The sequence below is a fragment of the Suncus etruscus genome, chromosome 1 (genome assembly GCF_024139225.1).
Source record: "Suncus etruscus isolate mSunEtr1 chromosome 1, mSunEtr1.pri.cur, whole genome shotgun sequence".
NCBI classification, from domain to species: domain Eukaryota; kingdom Metazoa; phylum Chordata; class Mammalia; order Eulipotyphla; family Soricidae; genus Suncus; species Suncus etruscus.
In genome coordinates, this window is record NC_064848.1 from 35,742,241 (window position 1) to 35,758,414 (window position 16,174).

General features: G+C 32.8%; 1 protein-coding gene across 3 annotated transcripts in view; it reads right to left on the reverse strand.

Annotated features, from left to right (window-relative positions):
- PTPRD (protein tyrosine phosphatase receptor type D) overlaps positions 1-16,174 on the reverse strand; it is a 1,813,832-nt gene that overhangs the window by 900,359 nt on the left and 897,299 nt on the right. For all 3 annotated transcript variants that reach the window (XM_049770278.1, XM_049770286.1, XM_049770270.1), the window contains exon 6: positions 8,344-8,403. The gene's annotated coding sequence lies outside the window, so the exon portion shown is untranslated. The remainder of the gene's footprint in view (positions 1-8,343; positions 8,404-16,174) is intronic.

The window sequence follows — 16,174 nt, forward strand, 5'->3', positions numbered from 1 at the left end:
TCCCCCACAATTATTGTGTTGTTATTGATATTGTTTTTCAGATTTGTCAACAGTTGTTTTAAATATTTTGCTGGCCCCTCATTTGGTGCATATATGTTTAGGAGAGTTATTTCTTCCTGCTCTACATACCCCTTGATTAATATAAAATGTCCATCTTTGTCCCTTACAACCTTCCTGAGTATAAAGTTTGCATTATCTGATATTAGTATGGCCACTCCAGCTTTTTTATGGGTGTTGTTTGCTTGGATAACTTTTCTCCAGCCTTTTATTTTGAGTCTATGTTTGTTCTGACTATTCAGGTGCGTTTCTTGTAGGCAGCAGTAGGTTGGATTGAGTCTTTTGATCCATTTAGCCACTCTGTGTCTCTTAACTGGTGCATTTAGTCCATTGACGTTGAGAGAAAGAATTGTCCTGGGATTTAACGCCATCTTTATTTCAAAATTTGGTGTGTCTTTTGTCTTGTCTTAGATTAGGTCTTTCAGTTTTTTTCTTAAGACTGGTTTTGTGTCTGTGAAGTTTCTGAGCTGTTTTTTGTCTGTGAAACCATGTATTCTTCCGTCAAACCGGAAAGTGAGTTTTGCTGGGTATAGTATTCTGGGTGAAGCATTCATTTCATTCAGTCTTGTCACAATATCCCACCACTGCTTTCTGGCATTGAGTGTTTCTGGTGACAGGTCTGCTGTAAATCTCAGGGAAGCTTGCTTGAACGTAATTTCCCCTTTTTATCTTGCTGTTTTCAGAATTCTGTCTCTATCTGTGGGATTTGTCATTGTGACTAGGATATGTCTTGGGGTGTTTTTTCTGGGGTCTCTTTTGGTTGGTAGTCTTCGAGCATGTAGGATTTGATCACCTATATTCTTTAGCTCTGGAAGTTTCTCTTTAATGATGTTCTTGACCATTGATTCTTCCTGGGAATTTTCTTCCTGGGTCTCTGGGACTCCAATGATTCTTAAGTTGTTTCTGTTGATCTTATCAGAGACTTCTATTTTCATCTGTTCCCATTCTTTGACTAATTTTTCCGTTGTCTGCTCATTTGCTTTTAGTTTTTTGTCCAATCTCTCCTGCTGTATGGAATTGTTATGTATCTCATCTTCCACAGCACCAAGTCTATTCTCAGCTTCTGATACCCTGTCCCAGAGCTTATCCATTTTGTCATTCACTTCGTTTACTGACTTTTTCAGGCCTGTTAATTGATATGCTATTTCAGTTTGGAGTTTTGTGATTTCTGTCTTTTATTTTCTTGGTTCTTATTAGTGTTCTGTTCAACTTGATTCATGGTTTCTTTGAGTTCTTTGAACATATTCCATATTGCTAGTCTAAAGTCCTTATCTGAGAGGTTGATTAGTTGGTTGGCCATTATCTGGTCATCAGAATTGTCCTCTTCATTCTCTATGTCTGATGCTGGCCTGCGTTGTTTCCCCATTGTCACACTTGTATTTTGGGTTTTTCTACGTGTTGTGGTGGTATTCATTGGCTATATGATGTAGGCAGCACACTTCTCTGGCTCCGCCCTTTCTGGATGGGCTGACTTGTCTCTAAGGGAGGGGAGTCCTCTGTGGGTGAAGCCTCACACTGGATCAAATCTTAGGCCCAAGCATTCAACGGAGAAGACAGTTCGAAGAGGAATGCTTGCTTCTGTGTTATAACTCAGTTCTTAGTGTGATTTTTTCTTCTTGTTACGATGGTGTTCTTTTCTTAGAAAGAGCGCACGGCCGCGTAGCGAAGCAGAGCGGCCGTGCTCTGCTGGAGCCTCTTTTGCCCCACTCCCAAAAGTTTCACGCAAGAGGACAGTAGAGAAACATTTACAAGGAGCACTCACAGTTTGGCTCCACTGGGCGGGCGCAGATTCGTGGCTTTTCCCTGCCTGATGTCCCAAACAGGGCAGCTGGCTTCTGCGAAAGCCTGCTGGTTTTCACGTTCTGGAGACCCGCCCTGGAAATGGCGTCTGGGAGAGCAAATTTCTGGAGCCTCTTTTGCCCCACTCCCAAGAGTTTCACGCAAGAGGACAGTAGAGAAACATTTACAAGGAGCACTCACAGTTAGGCTCCACTGGGCGGGCGCAGATTCGTGGCTTTTCCCTGCCTGATGTCCCAAACAGGGCAGCTGGCTTCTGCGAAAGCCCGCTGGTTTTCACGTTCTGGAGACCCGCCCTGGAAATGGCGTCTGGGAGAGCAAATTTCTGGAGCCTCTTTTGCCCCACTCCCAAGAGTTTCACGCAAGAGGACAGTAGAGAAACATTTACAAGGAGCACTCACAGTTAGGCTCCACTGGGCGGGCGCAGATTCGTGGCTTTTCCCTGCCTGATGTCCCAAACAGGGCAGCTGGCTTCTGCGAAAGCCCGCTGGTTTTCACGTTCTGGAGACCCACCCTCATAAATCTTTCTTTTAAGTACTATTTGTATATGCTGTAAGTTTGGTTTTTATAACTATATAAAAAAAAAAACCTTAAATATCTTAAGCAGAAATGTCCCATAAAACATCCTGCTGAAAACCTCTTCAACAAGTGGTGCTGGCAGAACTGGTTAGCCACTTGCAAAAAAGCCAACATAGACCCGCAGTTAACATCATGTATGAAGGTAAAATCCAAATGGATTAAAGACCTTGATATCAGACCTGATACCATAAGGTATATAGAACAGCACGTAGGTAGAACACTCCATGATATTGAGACCAAAGGCATCTTCAAGGAGGAAACTACACTTTGCAAACAAGTGAAAGCAGAGATAACAGATGGGACTATATTAAGCTGAGAAGCTTCTGCACCTCAAAAGAAATAGTGCCCAGGATACAAGAGCCACCCACTGAGTGGGAGAAACTATTCACCCAATACCCATCAGATAAGGGGCTAATCTCCAAAATATACAGGGCACTGAAAGAACTTTACAAGAAAAAAAAACATCTAATCTCATCGAAAAATGGGGAGAAGAAATAAACAGACACTTTGATAAAAAAGAAATACAAATGGCCAAAAGACACATGAAAAATTGCTCCTCATCACTAACCATCAGGGAGATTCAAATCAAAACAATGATGAGTTACCATCTCACACCACAGAGATTGGCACACATCACAAAGAATGAGAACAATCAGTGTGGAGAGAAAGGAACACTGCTGGTGGAAATGCCGTCTAGTCCAACCTCTATAGAAAACAATTTGGAGATTCCTTCAAAATCTGGAAATTGAGCTCCCCTTCGACCCAGCTATTCCTCTCCTAGGGATATACCCTAAGAACACAAGAATACAATACAAAAACCCCTTCCTCACTGGTGAAGGGGGGGGTGTTCTTTACATGACCTGAAACCTAATCACAATCATATTTGTAATCAAGAATGTTTAAATTTCTTGTTCGGCTAAATGTCTGCACATACAATTAACCTTTTTAATTAGATAACATATTTTTACCTGGGAATGATTAGATTACTCATATATTCAAAATCTTTATAAAGACTTAAATATATCCCTGGAATATATAATGTTATTACTTCATTACCAAATATAACTGAAATAATTCTAAAATTAATGGGACTCCACATTTAGTGGTCTGGTTTATTTCTTTCAAATACAGCTAGTCAAATATTATAAACAATTCTGAAGTCACCAAAAGAATCTTGGTATTTCTGTATTTCTTATTGATGAAATATAAGAATCAACCAAGAGTACTAAAAAGTTAGTCCTATCTTAAAAACATCAGGAAGTTTATAAGCATTGGCATACTCATTCTTACACTAAATTATGATATTTCAAGCACAACATCAAAAGTTGTCTTTCATAAGAAAGTAATATGCATTTTGCCAAAACAGAAATATTTGGATGTAGAACCATCAGCATAGTATTATTCCATATACATATGTTTAAATTCTAAGCGCATAACATTTAGACCATTTTCTGACTGCCATAATTTTAGTCATTTACAACGACCACTAAACCATTTTACCAAATAAAATGTGGTCATTGGCTTTAGCAAAATGTTTTTGAACATTAATTAAGGAGCAGAATAGTAATCTTTAATTATCTTAATATTTTCACTCAGCTATTTATATAATGTTCATAGTGTCTAGACACTATTTTAGTATTAAGAGAAATACATAAAAGGCAAACACTTTAAAAAAAGCTAAAATCTAAATACATAAGAAAGTATTGGTATATGTCTTCGTTCATGGTCCTTGATTCCACAATTAAAACAGAGACCCACTGAAAAATATAGTAGTAACTGTAACTTCAAGAGATGAGTTCCATTTTGGCTCAAATTGCTGATAAACTAATATTATGGGGCCAGAGCTATATATCATAGCAGTTTGGTGTTTGCCTTTCAAGCAGCTAACCTGAGATCAACCTGGGTTCAATCTCTGGCACCCTATATGGTTCCTAGAGCCTGCCAAGTGCGATTTCTGAGAATAGAGCCAGGAGTAATGCTGAGCATTTTTAGGTGTGACCCCCAAACAACAAAAAAATCCCCAACAAATTAATATTATTATTTTACATAAAATACTTGATATATCTAAAAATCAACATCCTCTTAAAATATGAAAGAATAGAAGGAATGGAATAGAAAGGCCTTACTATGAGAGTAGATAAAATATGTTTGTGATTTGCTTTGAATATGACGTACATTAAATAAAGATGAATACATTTAACAGAAATTATGTGCTCAAAAAATGCTGTATATTCTTTGTTGATATTAAAATGTTTTATGTTTTGTAATATGTAATACCTGCATTAAACACTGATAAAAATTATATTGTTGGACTGCAAAAACGAAAATTTTTTAATAAAATAGCTTAAATAATGATTCTAGTTATATTAGATATTAAATTTCTAATAAATGATATTGAAATATCTGATATTTCTAGAAATTATAGAATATTAAAAATGAATAAAATTATTTGGTAAACAATGTTCAAATATTTTTCCCTAAATAAAATGTAGGGATTTAGAAAATTTTGTGAAAATATCATATTTCTTATATAATAAATAAAAGAAAGAGTAAGGAAAAATGTAGATGTATTAAACAACAGAAATATCCTAAGAATACATTTAAAAGCGGACACTTAATTTTAAAATATTTTGGGACCTTATTTTAAGCCAAGTTAAAATATTTTAGTAATTTAAAATGAGAATATTTGAAATTCTTATGTAAATTCTCATGAGTTGTAAAAGAATTTAAAATCACTAACCTATTTCTTCACCTACTATATGGGTTAATAGAGTAAATAATTAGCATTATTACTTTTGACTTCATTTTCTTACTAAAACTAATGATGATTTATTGCTGAAACTTTTAGTCATCTTACAAATAGAGGTAGTGAAAAAAAGTGTTTTATTTTTACTTTTAATGAAATGCAGTTAAATTATTCCTGGCTAAAAGATTTTGTACCCATATTCAACTGTATCATGTCTTCATATGTAAAATAAAATATTTGTCATATTTTTACTTTCAAATGGGACTTCATATACAAATAGTTAAGTTTTTATATTGTTTTCATAAAAATAAGAATAATGGTTCTATAGACTATACACCATAATATATGACAATGTCCTAGTGCTTTATACATATAAACTCACTTAGTTTTCATAGTGCCTCTATTAAGTACATACTATAACTTTATATTTTACATATGAGAAATCACATACACAACCATACATAACATGTCTAGATTAGAACTTAACACAATTAACCACTTAGCACTGAATTTTTTCTGAAGAGGCAGTGTTACATATGGGATTCTATTTGAAATATTTCTATTTATACTAGATCTAACAGAAACAGAATTTAAAGAAAACCTAGAACTTCTTTTATATTACTAGTTATATGAAAATATATATTTGGATTCCCAAACAATTGGTTTTAAGTAACTTCTGGAACAATGTGCTCAGAATATAGGAACTTTATCACACAAATTGCTGTATCATAGAGCACAATCATTAATCTCCTAAAAGAATCATGAACAAAGACATAAAGGAGGTTAGGGGAAGATGAATATATTATTTATACTGAGGTTATTAAAAAAGTTTAATAGTTAAGGTAAACATATTTTTAACATAAAATATAAATAATAAAGTACAGAGAAAACAGGCTCAGAGCCTGGATTACATTAATTTAACCTCCAGCACTTTTGTTTATTTCTCAGTGCACTTGAATTCAATAGTAGTCTGAAGTCAATGAATGAATTAATAAATATTTGAGTGCACTTTGTACAATTTCTTTTTCTTAGGGACACAAGAATCATAGATCCAGAAAGAATTTAACAGGGAATAGGAGGTGGTGGACTTTAACTTAAAAGTTGAACATTTCTAGCATATAAAAGCTTGAAAATTATAATGACCATTAGTGTTTATAAGGAAGTTATAATATGTACTTACAAAGAACAATCACACATTTTAAAAATTCATAAGTTTAGATTCAATAATTTGATGTAGAATATAGATAAAAGAACATAGTGTAGTGAATCATTATTTTGAACTTAGTAGTACACTGTAAATATTAATGAGCAAAAATGTGCCTAGTTCAATATTATATAAAAAGGTAATATTATATCATACTTAATAATGTATATGTGTTTTGGGCCAGAGAGATAGCATAGTGTTAGGGCATCTGCGGATCCGGGTTCTATTCCTGTCAATCGATATTGTTCTGAGCCTACAAACAAGCGATTCATGAAGGCAGATTCAGTAGTGGCCCTGAGGGCCGCCAGTGTAGCCCACAAAACAAAAGAAACAAAATGTGTATATTAAGGAGGCAAGTTTGTGGATGAAAGAGAACCTAGTAACCCTGGTGGAGTTAAATGGATAATGGTGGTGATATTGGTGTTAGAAAATAGAGTGCCACCACAAAGTGTGTTGAGTGCAGTTAGAGAAATAACTACACTGACAATTATTAAGACAATGTTTATGAGTGAGAGAAGTTGAATGCCTGTCTTGAATACATGCAGGGTGATGGAGGGAAGGGAGATGGAGGGCATTGGTGGTGGGAATGTTGCACTGGTGCAGGGGAGTGTTCTTTTTATTACTGAAACCCAACTACAGCCATGTTTATAATCACGGTGCTTAAATAAAAATATTATTATACTCTTAAAAAAGAATATAGAGTGCCTAAAACTTAACAATGAATAACTTTGTAAATCCTGGTGCTTTAATAAAATGAAATTAAAATCTATTTGCTTTAAAAGAATTAAAGACATTGCTGTAATAAGGACCAGCCCAGAGACAATAGAGTTAAGGGCTGGAAGGGCCAGAAAAACTGGCCCTTCACAATTTGAAGCTCACCACAAAGAGTGGTGAACGCTGTTAGGGAAATAACTACACTAACAACTAGCATGCCAATGTTAAAGAATGAGAGAAGTGAAATGCCTGACGTGAATACAGGCAGGGCTGGGTGAGGATGGGGGCATTAGTGGTGGGAATGTTGCACTGGTGAAGGAGGGGTGCTCTGTTTATGACTGAAACACAAATACAAACATGCTTATAATCATGGTGCTTAAAGATTTATATATAAATAAATATATTACATATATATATATACATTTGTTTTTGTTTTGTATTTGGGTCACACCCAGCAGCGCTCAGGGGTTACTCAAGGCTCCATGCTCAGAAATCGCTCCTGGCGGGCTCCTCCGGGGACTATATGGGATGCCGGGAATCGAACCACGATCCTTCTGCGTCTAAGGCAGCCTTGCCGCTGTGCTATCTCTACGGCCCCAAAATTTATATATATTAAAAAAATAAAAGTAGTATGATAGAGGAAATTTTAATATTGGAGAAAAGTATATATATTAAAACTTCTGTTAATAGCAAAACTGTTAGTAAATTGTGAGAACGTAATATGTGATAACCTAGTATTTATAAACAATTAGGCACTTAAGTTTTGCTAATATATATGTTTATTTTATTCCTTCACTAATAATGAATAGTTCTTTAGTTTCCAAGAGAACCAAAATAGAATATGTAGGCAAAAACATAGTCAAAGCCTAGTAACTTTATGGAAGCAACATCAAAATTAAATCAATATTAATTCTACATGCATCTGCAGTTCCAGTTCAAACTTCAACCCACTGTTAGATTCCCAAATATTCATAGCTAACATTTACCATGATTCACAACTGAAAAATTAATTCTACAGTGACAGATTAATTCCTGTTTTTCCATTTGTTTCAGATATTGTAATTTAATTTATAAATGTAAAATCTGCCATTCATAGATAAGACAAAAACATTTTTAAGAGTATTAGATAAAAAGAATATAATGTTTGACTTTTTGTCCATACATCTATCTTTACATTCAAAACAATATTTTGAAAATACATATTCGTACCCAGAGAAGAAAAAGATAAAAATTTGTGTGGCCTTACCTTATATGAACCAATGCAGGTGCTCATCAATACAGTCCCTGGCCTTGAGAAGTTCAAAACCTAATTAGAAATGAAAAAAAAATAAATTAAATTTATTTTAATATTTGAAATTTTTGAACTTCTTAGATATGTTAAAGTGTCTCTAAGATATTATCCTAGAGGGCATCTTTCCTTTAAAGGTAATGGTGCCAAAAACAATAATATCATGAGACCCAGATTTTAACAATTTTAAATCACAAAGGTGCCTTTTACAATGGAAGGCTGGAAAGAAAAAGAATGAGGAAGGCATGAGTAGATTCTGGAGGGAAATTGACACAGATGGTGGGATTGGTGCCAAAACATTTCATGTCTAAAACTGAGCTGTGAATAACTTTGTAAATCACAATGCTTTATGTTAAAAATATTTAATAAAAAAGGAAGTTTAAAATTCAGAGCAGAAAAATAAAATTGATCAAGAAAAGATGGTATCAATTTCATATAACACAGTATTTAGTTGAAGTGGTAAATTGCCAAAAAAATCAACATGAAAATGTCTTTTATATGCATTCTACAAAGCACTGGATATTGACATCATTAAAATTTTCAAGTGGTATTATCATGCTTAACAAACTGGCTGCATAGCATTCTTACAACAGCCATTTCATTATGCTTATTAAATGTTTTAGTTTGGTATTTCCTAAAATCATATAATGCAATTTAAAAATTTCATATCTTTGTCTTTTTGGTACTATACATCTCATAAATTATTAAGGATATGACTTAAAACTTGGCAGCCAGAATAAAGTACATCTCTGTATAGCTTACTCATTCTAGAACTAGATAGTCTGAAAGAATCATTCCATAGGCATTACATTTAAGTGAAAAAATTGCATTAACTAATTTTAACCCATACTTCTGAAACATATAAAGGTGTTCTGTCTTTAGTCCTCAACAATAATATTACTTTGAAAGGTTTAAAGTTCATCCTGATTATTCTTGTTTGTCTTTAGATTTACTTCCTCATACACTAAATTTGTTTCTCAATACCATTACATAATCAACATGAATTCCTTCTGTTTTGCAGAAAAGTTGGAAACTCACACAGAAAGCATTCCTTAACATATCAATATGCTATCAGCTTTAACTTTAAAATAATCATACATGAACCTTTATTTGGAGTAGATTCACTATCCAAAAGTTAATTCTATAAGACCTAGAGGCAGAGTAATAAGATAGAAAGAGCCAGGACTGGAGTGATAGTATAGTGGGTAGAGCATTTTTCTTGTACACAGTTTACCAGGGTTAGACGCTCTCATTCACAAATGGTTCCCTGAGTACCACCAGAACTGATTTCTGAGTGCAGCCAGGAATAACCCCTGAGCAGTACTGGGTGTGGCCCACAAACCAAAGAACACAACCAATAATAAAAAAAAATTAAAGAGCCTGGGGGTCGTAGCGTCTGCCTTGCGTGCTTTAGCCTAGGACGGACCACGGTTCGATCCCCTGGAATCCCATATGTTCCCCTAAGCCAGGAGCGATTTCTGAGCTCAGAGTCAGTAGTAACCCCTGAATGTCACCAAGGTGTGCCCCCCCCCAAAAACAAACAAACAAACCAAGAGCCTGATCTTGCAATGATAGCCATTAGGATCGCCTATGGACTTTTTGTACCACAATATCACACATACACACACATGTGTGTATATATATATATATTATATATATATAATATATATCACCCTACTCTATGAGGAATATCTATTGGCACTGAGATTTAATGTAAAAAATTAAATTTCTGTTTCTTATCTCATTATTATATTGGTGGTGTTTTTACATTATTTGGACTTCCCAGACTGCAAGAGTTTGATTCTCCAACACAACTATAGACAATGACCAACTTTGTGTTGTTTCAGATTTTATTGTATATGTGTTTTGGACATCATGCACTATACACAGAGTTTACTCTTGAGTCTGTGCTCACTGGAAAATTTTGGCAGGATTTGAAGGACTATTCTGGGGTGTTGGAAATAGAATTTGGGTCAGCCACATGCAAGGCAAGTACTTTACCCACTGTACAAATGTACTAGCTCTTTGTTTAAAGTTGTATTTAAGTCTCTGTCACAGTATATGGTAATGATGACCACACCTTCTTTTTAAAAAGATTTCAGATAAATAAAATGTATTATATCTGTGGTTTTTGGTAGGATAGCAAAATTTAGTCAATGCAATGAACTCAAAAGTTCCTTGCTGCAGTTACTGTGATTTAGAATGTCCTTCAAACCTTTTCTGGGGATTTGATGCCAATAGAAAGAAAATGAAAGGTAATTTTCTTTCCTTTTCAAAACAATAACCAATCACAGAAACCAAGATCTCTGATCTTCTCATAGTACAATGAAATAGCTTTGGAAGTTATACAAAAAGTAGAAATCTTTGATGAGCATTATGATGTCTTGGTCAGCATGTCTCCATTAATTTATTGTAATCACATTCCCTCTTCCACCTTATTTCTATAGTTATAAGTATTATGCACACTGCCTCCTTCTGGGTAACTTCTGGTAACTGCCTGTTTGAAATTACTTTCAAAATAGGGTCTGAACAAATTCATAGTTGATGAGCTCATAGACTTGTTGAGAGAATTATACTTGGAATAGGCAAAGAAGCATTTAATATAACTTGTTTGATACGATCTTCTACCTAGCTTTTCTTAAATTAATATTCTGTCATATAAAATATTTATAGCCTTTGATAATAACACGTCTACCTATCTCACACCTATTTTATATCATCCAGCTGATTATATTTTATCCTGGAGAAATACTGCCTTTACTTTCCATGCAATTTGAGCAAGAAATACAAAGTGCTCAGATAAATCTTACTTTCAGAAAGTAATGAAAATATTTTCTTCTCTATATGATAGCCTGAGTAAAGAAAATTCTTTTTCACAATTCATTTATAACTATAGAATGGCACGTTTGTATTAGAATTTAATAGACATGTTTCAATACATCTAGATGTTTCACATCAATGTTAACATGTAACTAAGTGTAGAAAAGCAATTGTTCTATTATTAGGCAAACACATTGAATTTTCTGTAGAATTCATGTCTTAGCATTTTTAGAGACATGAAGACAGCTGTTTGCTTCAGAAATTCACAAAGCTATCATTTATTACTTAGTGGTTAAAACTTAATAATTTGATCATCTTTAGAGGTGGCAACTTAAAGCATTTAATGTCGAAGTTTTCAAAATGTTAGAATTTTACAATATCAGTTCATTATAAAACAGTTTCATATTTATGTTAAGCAAACTTCCTTCTATAATAAAATTAAATAGGTCTTTAAGAATGTTTTTTTCTTTTTGAAAATTGAGGAAAAAGTTGAGGAAATTTCCATAATTTGGAGAAAAGACATTTTTGATAAATTGATTACCAAAAATGTCTTTTCTCAAAATTATGGAAATCAAGTTCCTGGAACATGAGTGATGTGAATGAGATGATAAAAGTTTAGTGAAGAGGTGAAAATAAAAGGTACAAGTTACAAAATCATGGTAATTATATTGATTTTTGCACTCCTAATCTTCCTGACCAAGTTCTAACTTATTATGACCAAAGAAAGTGTAATAGAGAAAGTAAATAAATTGAACTAGTGAAATTATCTATAGTGAGATGTTTACAAATGTGTATGGTAAAAACTCTTGATGTTTTCTGTCATAAAACTAGCTGTTGTTTTTCTCACAGTCATAATAACCATCCATAAATAGTATTTTGTTTTGCCTTTTTGTATCATAAATATATCACCTTACATTTTCATTAGCAGATAGATGCATACATATTTTAATCTGAGTGAAATATTTTTTAAATCCTCATTATAATTTTTCTATATGATATCCCTTTTGTTATAAGATGAAAATTGAAATAGGATGCAGGTGATTGAACCAGGCTGCTTGCGTGCAAGGCAGGTTAAAACTGTACTATCACTGTGGATCCTATTGGTGATTTTTTTATCTTCTTTTTCACCTTCCTCTTTTCTAGAACACTCCATTTTTTCCTAAAGTGTTTATATATTTCCAGTGTATAGCAATACAAATTTAATAGTCAAGTAAATTTAAACTTTAAGCAGCAAATTGTATATATTTGCTGTTTAGTTATTTGTACCACAAATATTTGCCTTCATGGCTTACCTCTCTGTCTAAGGAATCACTCTGGGATGTTCTGAGGATCAAATCAGACTTGCTATATGCACAGTAAATACTTTAATCCTAGTGCAATAGCTCACACTTTCAATAAATTCTATCTTAATAAATACTAGAAGAACCTTGACAACACAATGCCAAGAAGTCACACAGAACATTAGAACTGCTTTCTCAGAAAAGTCCAGAATGGAAAAAAATGCTACCACAGTTGAACTAATATATAAAATTTGGTAAAATATATCCCAATGATGAAAGTACTAGAATAAGAGATTTTTCAGAACATCAGTTACATCTCTCTGGTCTACATTAAATCATGCCTTAAAATACATTGCAACTAACATAAAAATAAGGAAAAAATCTACTAAAATGATGAAAGATACTAGTAAAAAGATTTTCATAACTTGTATAAAAGGATCTGTAATCTAAAATATCAATCAATAAAAAAATGAGGGTTTTTACTTTTATGTCTTGTTTTATTATGCATTTCTACATTGTCCTTTACAAAAACCAAGTGGGACTTCTTGGACGCAAAAAATATTTTAAAATTATTGTTTTAAAATAAAAATACAGTGCTCTTAAGAAAACTTATATAAATAATGATTCATGCTAATTTAAACACCAGGGTACATATCATTCCAGTCAAAATATGTAACATTATTAATGCTAAAGTGAAATCTGATGTTTTTTTCCAGTCCTATTTATCTGTCAAAGATAAACAAAGACTATCTTAATTTCTGACTCTATAGATTTAATAAACTTAAATGTTTGTAACTAGAATTTTATGTAACACATTATTTTCCTGACTATATATACTTATTAATTTATGTCATCGTTTGTAAAAATTATGTTAAGATAACACATCTATTTATTATTTATCTATTTTATTGAAGATGGACACCTGTTCATTTCCAGTTTAGAGCAATTATGATGCTTTAATAGACATACTTGTAGATATTTCATGCTACACATGTTATATATAATGAGGAATTTCTAGATCATATGGTACACATATGTTCAACTTCAGCAGATAATGCCAAATTGTTTTCCAAAATGGTGTTCACAATTATACTCCTCCAAAATAGATGCGTTCCTGATGTCTGATCCTTGTCAGTACTTTGAAAAGTATTCTTTTGCTTTGAAAGATTAGATTAGATCAGTGAAAGAGGTGAGATAGAATGAAAGCTTAAAGCAAAATGGAAAGATTTGTGACCCAGGATTCAGTTTATTGGTAGAAAAAAGATTGTTGAAATATATGTCATATAGTCTCCATCATATCAATAGAAGGATAGAGTTAAGAGGGTGCCATTTTACCATAAAAAGACCTGGGGTAGAGAAAAACAGCATGTATGGAGCCTGTAGTTATTCCCATGACAGTATGCTTCAAGGACAGAGAAACCCTTTATCTGTTAGGCCAGGGAAACTCCCTTTCTATTGTCCCCAATATTTACTGAGTCTGTGCAAAAAAAAAAAAAAAAAAAAATAAAAGAAAAGAAAAAAGAAAAGAAAAATAGAAAAGCACAATTTCTTTCTTTCTTTCTTCTTTCTTTTTCTCTTTCTTTCTTTCTTTCTTTCTTTCTTTCTTTCTTTCTTTCTTTCTTTCTTTCTTTCTTTCTTTCTTTCTTTCTTTCTTCTTTCTTTCCTCTTTCTTTTTTCTTTTTCTTTCTTTCACTCTTTTATTCTTTCTTTCCTTCTTCCATCTATCCTTCCTTCCTTCCTTCTTATTTTTTTCTTTCCTTTTTTTTCTCTCTATTTTGTGCTCGTGATTATTGTTTGGTTGTTGTCTTTATTGCTGTGGTGCTATTTTGTAGTTGCTGGTTTGGGGTTTTTGTTTGATTTTTATTGTTATTGTCATTGTAGTTTGTTGTTTTTATTTTTTTTCTATATTCTTTTAAGTTAATATTTATAACCTCTCGATAGACTCTTCCTGGTTTTTTGTTTGTTTGCTATTTTGGTTTTGGGGGTGGTTTATTATTTTTTTCCTTTCCTTTCTTTTCTTTTTCCTTTTTCTTTTCAAACAGAACCATATAACCTGAACAATCTTGTTCTGCCTCATAAATTGAGGGAAAAATGGATGGTACCTAGAACAGTCGTACGACCATTGAGCAGAAATAGAAAAAAAATGATCAGATAAACACCAAATCTAAAGCCAACGACAACAGAATCAATACCCAATCTACAACAAGCTAGACACAGAGGAGACTACTTATATTAGCAGCCCGGGAAGCACAGGAGGGGGATATGGGATGCATGCTGGGAACAGGGGTGGAGATAGGACAAACTGGTGGTGGGAATGCCCTTGATTCAATATCACTATATGTCTAAAATATTACTGTGAAAGGTTTGTAATTCACTTTTGTCACAATGAAAATGATTGAAATAAAAAAGAGGGTGCCATTTGAATCACTTGGTAAGAGAATTTCCATCCAAAGTATTAGAGCTGTATGTGTAAAGGAAAAGCTCTAATTCCATAGACAAATGAACAAATAACAGATTATTTTTTAAAATAATTTGAAAATGAACAAACAAAAAAACAGACAGGATTGCTTTTAAAAAGAATTGGTATTTATTCAGATTCTTACTTGAAGGAAAAGTGTAACAAAGGTAGAAGTTTATCAGAAAGAACTATTTAGTATCAGTCCATGATAAACTTTTCTTTTGAGAGAATTTTTGTCCCTCCCCATTTTTCGAGACAATTTTTAAGAATATCTTGCTTCAGAAAAAAATGGAAGTATAAATCCTCGACTTTCAGGTATGGGAATTTCCCCTAAGTTTTTATTAATATGTTAGTAAGCTGCTAGAGTATAAGATAATTATTTTTGAATATATGTTTGATTGAAAAATAATTATCTATTGACAAATATCACATATTATTAGAATAATATGAAGTCTCAGACAACATCTAATTAAACCTTCTAGTTTCACAGATGAAGGATAAATACATGAATGTCTAGCTATTGGTTAACTAAGGTAATAGTGAAGTATAAATAAAAAATAAATTAGACCTTTAGATCTCTACCATCATAAATTCATTTTACTTAATAAATAATAAGAGGATTTATTTTCTTTATTTGATATATTTATACACCTCTATAAAATTTATTAGAATTTATATGCCCTAATACTCAACTACAGACAACGTAAGATACTTTAAATATGTCCTAATATACTTATAATAAATTTATTTTTAAGCAACAATAGATTTCTCTATTTCAGACATTGGAAACTATGTGTAGTATTTGCTTTTAATTCCTTTCAGTGCCTATGCATTTTTACAAATTGTACTTGGTACATTTTTGTATAATGTGTCAAAGCAATCGAAATTTGGTCCATTTAATTTTTAACAATTTGGTCAAGGTAAGATAATTTTTCAAGATATATTCTTTGAAAAAATTACTTGATATTTCTGTTTTTTTTTTTATTTCTATGGTAGCTATATACCTAACTTGTTGCCTTGAAATGAATGCAGACAAGTTTGTACTGATGTAATACATATCAGTAATCAATTACTAAGAAATGTTCTCAACCAGATTCAGTGTTGTTGGAGACTTCCTGTATAAGGACACTATGATAACAATTCACAATGAACATATAGAATGACTGACAAACATATTTTTAATTCACCAAGATTTAGTTTTTATTTCAGTATCACCTTCAACATTATCTTA